A 14,580-nucleotide genomic window follows, 5' to 3' on the forward strand; every position below is an offset into this window, starting at 1 on the left:
TTGGTCCCTTGACCAAATTTCTTCATGTTACCTCATCATGCCAGAAACCTCTTTACCTACAGAAATCACCCACAAGTCCCTGTGTATTCAGAGATTTAAACCCCAAACTTGACCATGAATTGGATGGAGAGGATGACTTGGGAAGAGGAGAGAAAAGGACTAAGACATTTGTTTCCACTGGCTATAGTTAGCAACCTCTTTACCAGTTGGATTTTTTAAAGCTTTTTATTAATACTCTGTCATGATTTCACACTTACAGAACAGATGCAGAATTGCTACAAAGAATTCCCATCTACTATTCATCTGGATTCCACACATAGTGATGTTTTACCACACTTGCTTTGGATAGATTTTTTTTTTTCTGAACCATTTAAGTTGCAGATATGATGCCCCTTCATCCCGTCAGTGTGTATTTTCTAAACTTAAGGACAATTTTCTTATCGTAACATAGCACAATAATAATCAAAATTAGGAAATTAGCATTGTAACAATACTATTGGCTAATTTACAGACTTTTTTCAAATTTTTTCTTTATTCTAATGGTGCTCTAAATGGGTGAAGAAAATCCTGGATCGCAGGTTACATTTAGTTGTCGTGATATCTCTTTACAGCCTTGAAGCCTTCCTTCATCTTTCTTGACTTCGGCAGTTTTGATCAATATAGTCCAGTTATTTTATAGAGTTTTCTATTAAATTTTAAGACTACTAAAATTCTATCCTTAGCATGAAAGAGGAATGCTGTGACTTCTTTTTTGAGCTTAATGCTAATGAACCCGGTCACCAGAGGATTCCCATCTCACTGCAAGGAACAAGTAGAATACTTACAAGGTGTTAACCTGGGTCCCAGCTTGGAGAATACGGGTCTAAAAACACCAATCTTTGAGCAGAGCCCCAACCTTTTCGAGAGATGTGTTCCAGAGGGAAGAAGTCATATTGGCTTCTCACAAGACCCAGGATATCGCTCGTTTGCAACAACCAGCTAGGGACCTCTTTTTCACTATGGTTGGTTGTCGCAAATGAAGGATTGTTTTGTTTGTTATTCACTCAAACCTAATTAAAACCAAGGTTAGCAGGGCATCTGCCAGCATCCGACGTCTTCCCTCTCGCCTTCCCCATCCCATCACCAGTCGACATGATTCATTGGCTTTTAGTGCATTAGGCAAATTTGCTATAATTGCAGAGAGGGGAAGGAGCAAGGGGCCCATGGCACCGCCCAGGCGCTACACCATGGCCTTCCTGTAAGTCACACAGACTCCAAGAAAGGGGCTTAAATTGCCTTTATTGATTTGTCAGCCTCTAATAGATCATTCCTCACTGAGCAAAGGACAGGACCCTCAAAGACAGCTGTCTCTCCTCCTCCGACCCTCATCATGGCTCTTGTCTCGTGAGAAGGGTGCCTGGCGGGTGGGGGTTAAAGACATATTGGAGAGAATTAAAATGCAGACATCAATCCTCCCAAAGATGCAGCCAAGAGAGGGATCCAGAGAGGCCGGTTTCCACCTCCAACTTGTCTAAACTAGACTTCCTGATCCCAAAATTGTGTGCAGAGAAGTGACCCTCAGGATTCTAATTTCCTTCCCCATGAGTTACGTGTGCTGGGCTCTCATATCCAGCCCTCTTCAGCACATCCTTTACTGATGTACCTTGGCAGCAGAAGGAAGTGAGTGTAGCCCTGTTACAGAATCCCACACGGAGGGGCAGCCAGCCAACAGTTGCCTCGCACCAGTCCTTAGCTCACATTATGCATCCAATAAACATCTTTAAAATTTCTTAAAACCTGACCGTGTGCCCAGTACTTACTAGATACTTTGCAAGATGGAGCCTTTGAGCTCAAAACACTTTATAGAGATAGAGATGAAAATAACCAACACACAACGCAATGTGATATGATCCATAGTGGGATTTGTATACCATGTGCAAAGGAGTGTGAGGCATTGGGAGGGTAGGGATGGAAGGGAGGACAGGCTCAGTCCTCGCCTGTGTCTGGAAGAATGGGTTCACGTGGCAGACAGACAGGGTGTCATCTGCAGTCCACACAGTGTAGCACTCACCCTCGGCATGGCCCTGTCCTATTCAACCTGGCTGTCTGTGTACTGATGCCTCTCCCTCATCCAGACTGTAAACACCACGAGGGCAGGAATATTGTCATATTTTGGAGTGTCTTCCCAGCACCCAGCCAGGTGCTAATCATACAGGAAGTCCTCAGAGAATCCTGAGTGGATAATTATTTCCAGCAGATGGTACAGCTGTGAGCAACACCTGGCCAGCTGCTGAACGGAGGCATCTCAGGGAATTTGAAAGGAGTCTGGTGGGGATGGCAAGTGAAGCTTTGAGGGTCAGAGTAAATGCCAACACCGTATCTCGGGTATTCCTATAATATTAAAATACCCTTACAATTAAAACACTCCGTGACCTCAAACATGTTCAGTCATATTTTTTTTCTGATTTCCTAGCAACATTTGCTAGAAAAACTCCCACCATAACAAAATTATTTAGACAGTTTCTTGGAATTCACTGTTCATTCTAACAAAATTCTACCTAGGGTTAAAATATGGCACAAACCTCATTGGTTCTAGATGAGAACACATTTAAGTGTCTACGCCACAGGTGCTCTGCTCTGCCATGAAGGTGGGTCTTCAAGGGAAAAGCAGGAGAAAACAAAAATGAGGGGAAGATGGGGTGGAGAGGAAGGGGAGAGAGGAGGGGGCAGGAAGTGGGGAAAGATGACTGCTTGCAAAGATTTTCTCTGTGTTGGTTCTCGCTTCCTTCAGAGGGCCTTTTGCTGTCAGGAGGCTTGGCTCAGCCTTATGGCTTTTCTTTTCTGCGATCGTTTTTATTTTTTATCACAGGGGCTCACAATCTTGGCCACCACTCAAGCAGGACCTGGAGAAGATCCAAGGGTGGAGGTTCAGAGGACGGGCCCCTTTAGAAGTTATGACTGTGGGCCCAGCGCTCCCTTCCTGCCACCCTGGATACAGGAGGTGCCCAGGTTTTCACAGACCTAGAGGGCCCTGGAGTAGCGAGGGCCTGGGTGGTCAGCTTGTCATGGCTACTTGCATTCAGAGTTGGAGGGCTAAGCAAGACTCTCAAAGAGGAAAGCAGTGTTGACCTCAGGGCCCCCGGTGGAATGGCCAGGAGGCTGTTGGGTGTGGACACAGGGAGACAGCTGGGGGCAAATTCATGAACATTCTTCAGGATTTTCAACTGTCTTTTTTTTTTTTTCTCCCCCTCCAGCAATGAATAGGGAGAACCCCAGACTGTGGTAAAAATAGCTCACGCTCTTCCTCAAACCTGTCTGGCTTGCATTTGTGGAAGGCTTGGGGGAAAGAGTCACATTTGAAAACAGAATTTATTTTGAGCCAGTGATGCTGACAGGAGCTCAGTTCTGGGGAAAGAAAGCAGCTTCCCAGCATAGAAACCAGCTTCATCTTTTTTTTTCTCTTTTAACTCCTCCCAAAGTTGTGTCTGACTCTTTGCCACCCTGTGGACTGTAGCCCACCAGGCTCCTCCGTCCATGAGTTCTCCGGGCAAGAATACTGGAATGGACTGCCATTACCTCCTCCAGGGGAACTCTCCGACCCCGGGATCGAACCCAGGTCTCCTGTATTGCAGATGGATTCTTTACCAACTGAGACACCAGGGGAGCCCCCAAAGTATTCCTTAATATTTTTGTTATAGTGAACAGCTAGATGTAAGGCAGAATAGTCATGTGTGTTTGTCTCTACAGGGAGCAGTTTTCCCGAGAAGTTTTGAAGAGGCAGAGGTTACGTGGATGCGGTGGCCCTGGACGGGGGCGGCGTAAGCCAGCCCCGTCCCAGCTCTGACCCCGCTGGTGGTACGGATGGACCAGGCACGAGGTGAACCCATCCATCTACCTGGGATTCCTCATTCCTAACTGGGACCTGGACTGCCCACCAGCCAACCTCGAAGGGTCGTTATGGAGGTGAAATCAGCCCCATCCGGTGTCTGAAGTTGCTTTGTAAACTGGGAAGTGCCCTACACGTATAAGGCTTTGGTGTCAGGAGCTGAAGAAAGCGTCCCGCGGCTCCAAAAGCTGTCAGCGAGTCTAGAAACACTCCCTTGCGCGGGAATGCCACAGGGGTGAGCAGGGAGGAACAGCTGCTAGGCTCTTGTCGGGAGAAAACACCGAGTCATCAACACAAAACACAGAAATAGAACTCTCGGGGAGTCGTGCACCGCCTGTGCCCACAGCCCTGGCAGTTCGCCCGCCCCCCACACCTCCTGGGCCTCACAGAGACGGGCAGGGTACAGGGGAGGAACCAATTTTACAGAGAGGTAAACTGAGGCTGGGATGGGAAAAACCTCCCTTCTGGTCACATGGCCACTCATCTAGACCAGACCAAGCTCTATCTCCCTCATGATGCCCTGACACCAGCAGCCTGACCCATCAGCCTCCAGCCTGGAAAATCATTGCCTGAGCTCTGAAAGTGGGTTCTGCTCCACAGCAGTGAGGCAGCGCCCTGGAAAGAGAGATACACACAGCCCACAGCCTCCTGGCCCTGAGGACCCAGCCTCCTGTCTCACAAGGAGGTGGCCTGTTCCCCCCTCAACAAGGCTGATGAGCATCTTTCTGGTTGTTTGGAACCTGTGAATTGAAATTGAAAACAGCTTCAAATCCCCTTCACTCTTAGAGGGGCCAGGAAAACCCCACTGCCTGGAGCATGTGTAAATCAGAGTGCTGTGAGTAGCTTAGGTACCCCGAATCCTTCCCTCTTTCTCAGCAAACCTCTTTGAGGAAGGCCTAGGTTAAGAGCAGTAATAAACCTCAGGTCAGCACATAGGTCACTTGGTGCTCACACACGTCCCCAGAGACACGCGGGGCCCTGCAGAGCCCGCGGCAGCCTGAATTCCTCGTCCTGCCCTCAGCTGGGTCACCACAGGACTGGCCTTCACCGGAGTCCCTTCTCTGCACGACCATGATGTGAATCACTCATTCAGACACACCTCCTGCCCTGAACACGTGCTCCTTCCAGACTACCCAACCACGGGTCACCTGGGGGCAGATGGACTCTGAAGTTTTGTTGGAACACAGACACACCCTTTACTTAACTGTTGACACTGGTTGCTTTTGTGCTCGAAGGAGAGAATTGAATAGCTGCAACAAAGATCGTGTGGCCTGTAAAACCTGAGATATTTACTGTCTGGCCCTGTATTGAAAAAGCTTGTCACTCTCACATTCTGTAATTATCTTACTGAAGTCTAAGGATTGCACTGTGAACTAGGTATTATTATCCCTGACTAGAGACGTAGGAGGATCTGAAGATCAGAAAGTTTTAGTAACTTGCCCAAAGACACACAGCTGTTAACTGGCAGAGTCAGGCGCATCTGCTCCAAAGTCCAGGATTTTTCAAACACCCAATTCTGCCAGTTTATGGACATATCCAACAATGCTCAGGGTGATAGAGGTGTAGTGAAAGGTTTCATCTTCCTGGACTGGGTGAACCAGATTTAGAATCACATTGTTGACTAAGGACAAATTTAGGCCTAGGTCACTGACAGCCTTCCCCTCATCACAAGGAGCCCCTTAAGACCTACCGGGCTGGGGCACTCAGCTTGTAAAATAAACCTGAAACCCAGAAGAGCCAGGCAGGCCTTGAGCAGACCCCCGGCCAGGCCAGCCAGGGTTACCATGACAACAGAGTCATTTCCATTACAAACCCTGCAACAGGCTTCCAGGAGGTGATTAATGTTTGACCTCTGGGGGTGGGAGCTCTGGAGAGGAGGGTGCCATGGCCATATCCCTTTTAGTCTGGTGCAAGGCATAGCTGGGGTACAGGTGCTAAAACATTCCATCGCTTGGCACTCTGAGTCCCGTAAGTCACCCCAAGAAGCAGGCGTCTTATGGAAGTATCTCCCTTCAGCCTTGAGCTGAGGCAGTGAACCTCAGAAACCCAAAGGCAGACGAAGGAAAGCAAGAGAAGCCAAGAAAAGGAGTTTAAGACTGTAAACTGATCAGTTCTTGCTGGATAAATGGCACCCGCTTGCTCATCACAGAAAAGTACAGAAAGAATTCAGCAAGACAAGAAGCAGATTAAGTACTAGGCTGGGAACCCTATCTCCTTGGAGCTCTGAGACTCAGGAGGAGAGGCTGAGCATGGGTGGACCACCAGCCAAGGCAGGGACCCCCGCTGTGAATTTCCAGGGCAGACAACTCAGGGAAGCTGGGATTTCCCCCTGCCCCCTCACCCACCACCCGTGGGTGGGACCAGCTGCCTGCCAGGCGGGGCCACCCGGGTGGACTTTAGCCCTGGACCTCGAGGCGTCTGTTGTGGGTCACTCTGGGATCACTCACTGACAGTTTTTCTCTCTGCTCTGACCGCCCCCGGCGTTGTTTTTGTTTGGCCATTCTGCCGCTGAGTCACTCCCCCTGCAGCCCGGCTGGGGGCGGTCAGGCTCTCGCTGTGTCCTTAAGAGAATCTCAGCATCTGGCCTGTATCAGTTTCATCCTTTTTGCAGAGATAGTGTGACTCTGGGGTTGAAATGGCAGGTTTCTGTGGGAGAGGAAAGAGCAGGCTGCTTTGAAGCAAACCTCAGGAACCAGGCAGGAAATTCACATCATTAATTCCAGGTTCTCCTTTTTCACTTTACTGGAGCCTGCCTCTCATCTGGGGAGGGGCTGCCTCTACAGGCCCTGGCATGGGGTGAGGGCAGGCGGCAATTCTATTCTCAGTGCTTGGCCTCCACCCACACTCCTTGTCCCGACTGGACTACAGCCCTCAGGCCACATGGGTCATTGCTGGATCCTCCTTGTCTCAGCCACAAACGATTCCATGTTCCTGAGCTTTTCTGAGCCACTTGCCAACAGCTGTGAGCAGCAGGCCATGCATTCTGCTTTGTGGGGACCCTCCCCATATGACTGGACATGCCACAGAAGGGTCTTCTGCTCCCACACCCGGCAAGGCACCCCAGAACTCTGGAAATTGCTACATTCCCCTCACTGGGAAGAGACACGAGGACTCTAACCTTGGAATCCCCACACTGATCTGGAGGTTCTGCTGTTACCCACGCCCACCTCTGGACTAAGCCTGGAGGGTGCCCAGGGAGGGGAGCGGGTCCTTCCCGGGGCTCTCACCAGGAGCTCTCTCTCCTTCTCCAGCCCGGCAGAGTGCTGGGGTGCGGATGCACTGGCTCTGACCACAGATTGCTCCAAATCTCCTGATTTAGTCCTGGGTTCTCTGCCCTGCTCTGAGGGCTGGGCTTTTGAAACACAGAAAACTAATCTTGCCTTCAGAATTATCACTACTCCCTCCACGCCAAGTTTGCCACCTCCCACAAGGGGGAAGGGGGGAGGATAAAAGAAGTGCCTGGAAAAATATATGAGCCGATATCCCCCAATATTATCCTGCTTCATTTTGTGTGCAGGGGTCTCCTTGGACCTGAAAGCAGAATTTTAAACTCAGTGTGCGGAAGTCAAAGGTCACCCAAGATTTCATCGAGTTCGCACATGACTAATGCTCACCTGGTCCCCTCTGCATTTGTTCGGTCTGTGGCCATCCTGTGGACCACGCCTACTGCCTCCTTCTTATGACACATCAACTGAGACATAGGATTCAGCCCCATACAGGATTAATCAACACGAATGCAGTCCACTCACACTATCTCCTGTGTGTGTGTGTGTGTGTGTGTGTGTGTGTCTTCACTGAGAGTTGGCCAGAGATAAAGAAGGGTGTCACTGAGCTCTCGCGCCCTCAAATATACACCAGAACACACTGGGAGCCCTGGCCAAGCCCTCTGCCAGCCACCAGCCTCCAGTCCCCCGGGCACCATGACCGGGTCTCTCGCTGTAACTCCTCTCCGCCACCCTCCTCCTTCCTGCCTCTGAACTGTCCCCAGATCCCCCCAGCTCTTCTCACTCTCACGGGCAAGCCGCCCCTGTCTGCCCTGGGGTGGAAAGCACCCCCTTTCCACCTCCACACCCTGCCCTGTAGCAAGCCTGTGGGTACAGGGCTTGCTTTCTTTGGAAGGATGTCACTGCTGTGAAGCACCATCATTGCCTTTCTTTGCAGAATAAACAAACACAAAGGACCTATTTGGTGTGACTGTCTGAGCCAGGAAGAAGGAAGACTTCGGCTGCCTTCCCCAAGGGGAATTGCTAGGAACATCGCCTAAGGCAGCAAGCCCTCTCTTAGCCACTCTACGCGTGGGCCGTGCTCTTTGAGGCTTACCGAAGCAGGGCTTTAATCTCGGCCTGCCTTTCCCTGCCTTGCAGTTTGTGTCTCTTCTTCCTCTCTTGTCCTCCGGTGTCTCCAGGGAATAGAGATAATCTATATTCGTTTAAGAAGCAAAGGGTTAAGAAAGAAAAGAACATGTGGCAAAATGCGACGTGATAATTTCCGACTCACCCACAGAGCTTTTTTTTATTGCCATTTATAATCTGGAAGGGACTGTCTTTATCCACCTCCGAGAATTAGGTGACGCAGGGGACACCGGAGCTCCAGGGAGCAGCCACTGGAGGCACCTGGACGGGCCACAGGCCTCCCTGCTTCTTGCTGTCCCCTGGCTGCTCCCCACTCACCTGGCCCCCATCCCGCCCAGGGCTCCTCTCTCACCCCTTCCCTGCCCTTCCCAGTATGAAGCCTTACCTGCTCGGCACCCTTCTTTCTCCCGGGCGCCCTGTTCTCAGCTGGGAAGCTGATAAACGGCACTCAGGCGATAATGGATGGTAATAAGTTCATGTGTTACCCTCTCCGGGTAGCAGCTACATTTGCATTTTGACAGGGTCTTTCTGGAGGAAAAAAAAAGCGTCCTTAACAACAACATGACTGGAAGTTGGGCATCTCAGCACCTGCGTCTGGTGGGCCTAAGGGCATATATTTGTGACAAGAGCAGTTTTGATTCCTCCAAACACGCCACTGTTCCACTCAGAGAGCGAGAACAAGGGGGCTCCTTAGGGACTTCTGAGCAAAAGGCCCTGAGACGGAGGCCTGGGGCTCAGAGTGACTCCCATCTCGGAGAGAAGGAAGAGACGTCTCGCACACCCAGACACACAAATTCCCCAAGATAGAAGAGGGGGCGGGCAGAGGGAACCCCAGTAGAAGAGAACTGACATTTCTAGGCCGTGAGGGTGCCTGCCCCCTACACAGAGAGGCTGGCGAAGGCTCCACAGCAGAGGCTGCTTCCAGGGGTAACGTCTCATCAAACAGACTGTTTCCATGGGGCTGCCTGCCAGCCACCGGGGGTGGGGGTTGGTGAAATACTAGGGGAGGTGCAGAGGTCTGGGAACCCGAGCAACAGCTGGGCCCACCTCTGAGCTGGGACAGCCTCCTGACGCTCACAGGGGTTCCGCCTTGGAGCTGGCCACACTCCAGGGTCACCAACGCCAGCTATTCTCAGGGCCTTCAAGCCGGCCACACTGCCTTCCGCGCTCAGGATGGGTTGGCTGTAAACGGCATAGCGCATGGATGCTGTGTCTTAGCCTGGACCCTGCCAACCTCCTTGTGCCTTCTTGCAGGACTGGCTGTCTCAGCCCTGGATGGCATTCCCAGTTGCAGCGAGCTCTCTTCCCACCGCCCTCCAGCGGCCCCGCCTCGATACTTGAGATAACCCAGGCTCCCGGGGCTCAGACACCACCCTGCCCAACCCCAGGCCTCCCTACTCAAGCACATTCCTTTATAGGGAGATCAGAGAAGCAGCTGCCCATGGCAGAGTGGCCCCAGGTGCCAAGCACTTGGCTAGCACACATGGAGCACAGGCCTGATTGCATCGCAAAATAAATTCCACTTTCATAAAAGAACTCTGAGCGCTGCTGGCTGGCCACACTGTCAGGGGCACAGGGACCCCGATCACCACAGAGGAGGCAGGACCTGCCAGGCTGCTGCTGCAGGACAAACCATCCTGTGCCCACGGCCCCCGGGGCACTCAACCCCCCAGGCAGGAAGTTCAGCACCATGAGAGGTCACTAGGGTTCCCGGTATCCCCCACGCCACCCTCGGGAGCTCAGTACAAGTGGACCAACCTGCCTATCCTCTAGATTCTGAGGGAGCCTTGTGATGGGGAAACCTTACTGGGAGCTGAACCCCACTGAGAGAGCCCCAGCTCCATACTCTGCAGACACGAAAATTGCACACAGCTAGGCAGCAAGTTCCCAGCCTTGCCTCTGTCTCATCTTGACCCGAGACTTCTCATGGGCAATGTCTGTGCTCTCTATGGGATACCCTCCGTGCCCAGCAGGGGAGGGATCAGAATTGAATCAGACCGGGTGGTTCCAGAGGAGGGAGTGACACCAACAGGTGAAAATTACAGGTAAGTGATTGCGGCACCATCGAAAGAACTTTCAAACAGACAGCTCTCTCTAAAAATAATGGGCTATCTTGGGAGCTAATGAGATCACTGTCCCTAGAGGTGTTCAAGCAGAGGCTCAAAAGCCACCTACAAAAAATAGAACACTCAGCAATCAAGCACAAGCAGATGGTCGGTGAGCTGACTCCTAATGGTTGTTTAAAGACATAGAGCAGGTAAAAGGCTTCTGATTGGAGGGAAGACTATTGATTCACTATCGTTACCCCACTTAGAATCACCACACTGGGTTGGGAGGGACGGAAAGGTAAATTAACATTTATTGAAAATCCATAATGGAGTGGACACATTATCTTTAATCTTCACCAGTTTGTGAGGTAGGGTTTACTATTCCTGCTTTACAGTGAGGAAAAGAGATTTCAGAGATGCTAAGAACCTTGTTCAAAGTCACATTACATAAACAGACAGCCTGGCGGATGGGAGTCTAGTCCATGGCAGGCGTAAGTCTTAGGCTGCACTATGATGCCCCCAGCCCCTCCCCATTTCTGGAGACGATAATACTGCCTCCGCTCCACACCACCCTACTGGAGTCCCGGACTCCTCTCTGTTTTCATGGAGCGTGGGCTTGTGCCCTGAATTGTCAGACCAGCCAGAATCTTCCGCTAATGCAGACTCCTCCGGCAGGATTTGTGTGTGGCTGGGCCAGGCCCCCACCAGACAGGGCAGATGCTGGCACCGCCATTAAGGAAGCGGCCTAATCCAGGCGTGGCAAGCGGGGCCCGTGAGGGGTTGTCTAGGAGGCTGTGTTCTTTTCACTATTGCTGCTGCAGTGAGAGGTGTGATGCTGGGTGTCAGGGAAGCTGCCACTTTGGCAGTTTACAGGCAAATTGCAGTATTGTTTACAGCAGCCCGAGCATCCCTGGGGGCATCTGAGCCCCAGTCATGCAGCAGCTTCCCCAGCAGAAATCACCAGGGTGAGCAGTGACGTAGGGCTGCGTTTGGTGCTGGAAATGGAAGGACCAGCACAGACTCGGGGAGGCACGGGGGGAGCGAAGGGCCAGCAGGTCACGCTCCAGGCAAGTTACCTTGCTGGCTAAGGTCACGGCTGATGGGAGCATGGCTTTGTGCATTCTCCTGCGCTCCAGTCGGGAGGAATTTAAATGCTGCCTTTCATTGACCCCGCTCTCTCTCCACGCACTTGAACGTCGTGGAGAAACTGAGGCCAGCCAGAGCTGAAAAAGATTCGAGAGTCTTGCGGCAGCTAGTTCTTGTGGATCTTTTTGCTTCCTGCTTCACATAATGGAAACCCGAGGTGGCAAAGAGAGAGGCTTAGCATTCCCAGAAGGCCCAGAGAAGCAGCCAGACTTGGCAGGTGAGGACAGCAGAGCTCAGGAGAGCCTGCAGGCCCCCAGCCAGGAGACCTGACTTCTCCGGCCCTGCTTCTGTTGGCTTTGACACCTGAGCCTGTGAGCCCTTCCCCTTGTGGAAACTCCCCAGAGGAGACTGTGGCTCCTCCCTCGCCTCCCAGCTCCTGCTTAGCCCCTGCCTGCAGGCTTCCTGCCCAGGGTCATCTCTCAGGGGGCCTGTGTACCTCTCAGGTTCCCCCACCCCCCACCCCAGGCCCCCACGCTCCCTCCCACTCCAGCACACTCACCCTGTCTGTGGTTACTCTTCATGGGAGGTGAAGCCAGAAGTCCTAAAGGAGTCCACGCTTTTGGTATTTGCTGCTGATAAAAGGGTGAAAATCCAGCTAGTGGAAGTCTGCAGGATCATGCCTGACAGCGTCCCAGAGCAGTGACCCGGCAGGGAACGGGTTAGCTCGCTGAGGAAAGGTGCTGACAGCAAGTAGCATTTCATCTGCTCAACAGCTGTTCCTTCTGCTCCCTTGAAGTGTCCTGAAATGGGACATGGACCTGATGCCCTGGCCGAGGCCAGGGACTATTTCCAAGTGAAATTCTACCCTGTGGACAGGAAATGTGTTCATTCATTTGCTAAACTTGTCAGCCTGTAACTGAGCTTCCTAACATGCATTTCCACGCAGCAGGGACAAGGCAGGGGGGTGAGCAAGCCGGTTAGAAGTAGGGACACGAATTCATAATCAGGATTTACCAGATCCTCTTAGAGGGAGTCAGCATTTACGTGGCAATGAGATTATTTACAGAGCTATGAGCAACAGCAATAGCTGGTGAAAACAGAGACTCGGGAAGTCAGAGAAGGGAGCGGGGGGCGGGGGACGACCCCCAGAGAACTTGTCATTCCTGGAGCCTGTGGACAAATGGTTTTTGGAGCACGGCAGACATCAGAAACGAATTCATAGATCCTTCAGGGACTATTAGTATCTTACACTGGGTCTGAATCTTAAAGCTTGGATTGAAGAGAGTATTTCCTAGATTAAAAAGAACAAGGTTTGGTTTTCTGTTTGTAGCTAAGGATTTTTTTTTTCCTTCCTTCCCCCATGTAAAGGTCAAATGATGCTCCAGAAATTTCAAGCCCCTCAAAAACTGAGAAAGAAAGCAGGCTCTACAAGGAGCCCTGGTCTATCAGAATAGTGGAAGCAGCCATCAGAGGGTCGCTCTGGTAATGCAGAGATGTGAGCCCCAAAGCTGAGTGGCTCCCCCAAGCCAGAGTGGGGGCCTCCCTGGGCCGGCAGCTGGACACCCTCCCCTGGCCCAGACACCTCACTGGCCAGGCCATGGGATCGCATCTCTTTGCAGGGCAAACCTTTCTTGGGCTCCAAGCACGGAGCAGGGTGGGAAGAGAGAGCCCTGTGCTGTGTGTGGGCTCCGCGCTTCTGTCTGAAAGCCTCAAACTGAAAGCATCAATAATTCAGACATGCAGATGCTGTAGAGTATTTCCCCTTTTGTCACATTTCTGGCCAATTGATTTCCCCTGGCCACAAACTTGCTGCTTTTAGAGCATCATTAATAACAAATTGACTCTGGTAAAATCTGCCCTGGGAGGGGGCACTGGCTGCAAGAGGTTTGTGACCTTGTTTCCCCTGAGCAAAGGGGTTCGGACCCATCCCAGCAGCAGAGCCAGAGCATGTGGGCTGGGAGAGCCCCCCTCCCTGGTCCCACAGTCCCCCACTAACCCCCGTCACCCCACGCTCCACCTTGCCCACTCCCACCCTTGCCTTGGGAGCAGAGAGACTGGATAGTGGCGGGAAGAGTGGCCCCTCCGGGCCTCCTGTGTAGTGCCAGAGCCTCCGACGAGGGTACTGGGTGAGGGCGAGGAGCCTTCAGAACAAGAACACAGGGTCGGAACCCCTCTCTAGGATCCCCACCAGCCTCCACAAGGTCCTGTCTCTGTCGGCTTCCACGTCTGAGCCCCAAGTTACACGGATGAGCACCAATCAGGGGTCTGAAATGAGCCAAAGACCTGAAAGCTCACTGGGGTGCCAGGGGTGCGGCTGCTTTCCACCCCCGCAGGGGGCCTCCCCATCGGGCTCAGGGTGAGGAAAGGGTGCTGGCCTCCCTCCCCTGAGCCCCTGGGAAAGCACCTCCTGGCCCTGCAGGCACCCAGGGTCTGGGGGCGTCTCTGCCCTCCCCCTTCTCCAGAGATTCCCTGCCGGGCATTGCCTGTGAGGTTTCAGCCCCTGGTGGGCGCTCACAAAAGTCGGTTGCCTGAAAGATAAAAGGATCTGACAACTCACAGTGAGTGAAGAGTTGCCTCAGACTCTGGGATTAGTTATGCGTGGGGGCTTCAGGCAACTTGGGAGAATGGTTTAAAGGCGGGGTAGAGGGATGGGGGGGTGCCTGGGGGTGGTCCCCAAGACCTGACAAGATGGCTAGAGCCCATTCATCTCTGCAAGGTGGGTCCTCTTTAACCCCCCCCAAACAACCTCCCTCCTCCCCTCCGCTCCCCAGCCACACACACACATCAGTGTTGAGTAGGCCACCCTCTGGAAAGGTGTCCACAGCCATCAGTAGAGAATCCTGCCCTGAGCAGCACCTGCCGTCAGAGAAGAGGGAGCAGGCCCCCTCCCCTAGCCCTGGGCAGGGTCATCTCCAAGCTGTGTGCACCAGGAAGCCCCTGCCTCATCCTTCACCACTCACAGCCACAGCACCTCCCTCATCCCACCCCAACCACCGCGAGCCAGACCACTCTCGAGCATCCATGTTACATGGAGATGGTGATCAAAACAGAGCTGAGCGGTCTCACATTCCTGCTTCTTTCACCAGCCTGGTGAGCGCGGACTCCAGCACAGATGAGGGTCCTCTGGGAGGGCTCCGCTCTGCCGGTCACAGGGCAGAAGCCTCCCTGCGCCCACCTGGCCCCACGGTTTATATCCCTGGAAATCTCCTGGTTGGCCTGATATTGATTT

At 52.5% G+C, this 14,580-nt stretch overlaps 1 long non-coding RNA gene across 3 annotated transcripts; it reads right to left on the reverse strand.

Moving 5' to 3' along the window:
• Nucleotides 1–228: 228 nt before the first annotated feature.
• Nucleotides 229–12,075, reverse strand: LOC122692089. Of its 3 annotated transcripts, XR_006340598.1 has the most exons (5): nt 9,265–9,462; nt 8,603–8,745; nt 8,186–8,284; nt 6,313–6,511; nt 229–1,396 (listed from the first exon to the last, which is right to left on the reverse strand). It is a non-coding gene; the product is annotated as an uncharacterized LOC122692089 (long non-coding RNA). The 3 variants fall into 3 exon arrangements; XR_006340596.1 differs by lacking the exons at nt 6,313–6,511; nt 9,265–9,462 and adding an exon at nt 11,911–12,075; XR_006340597.1 differs by lacking the exon at nt 6,313–6,511.
• Between the last annotated feature and the right edge of the window lie 2,505 nt (nt 12,076–14,580).

This window comes from Cervus elaphus, chromosome 1 (genome assembly GCF_910594005.1).
Source record: "Cervus elaphus chromosome 1, mCerEla1.1, whole genome shotgun sequence".
In the NCBI taxonomy this organism is placed as follows: domain Eukaryota; kingdom Metazoa; phylum Chordata; class Mammalia; order Artiodactyla; family Cervidae; genus Cervus; species Cervus elaphus.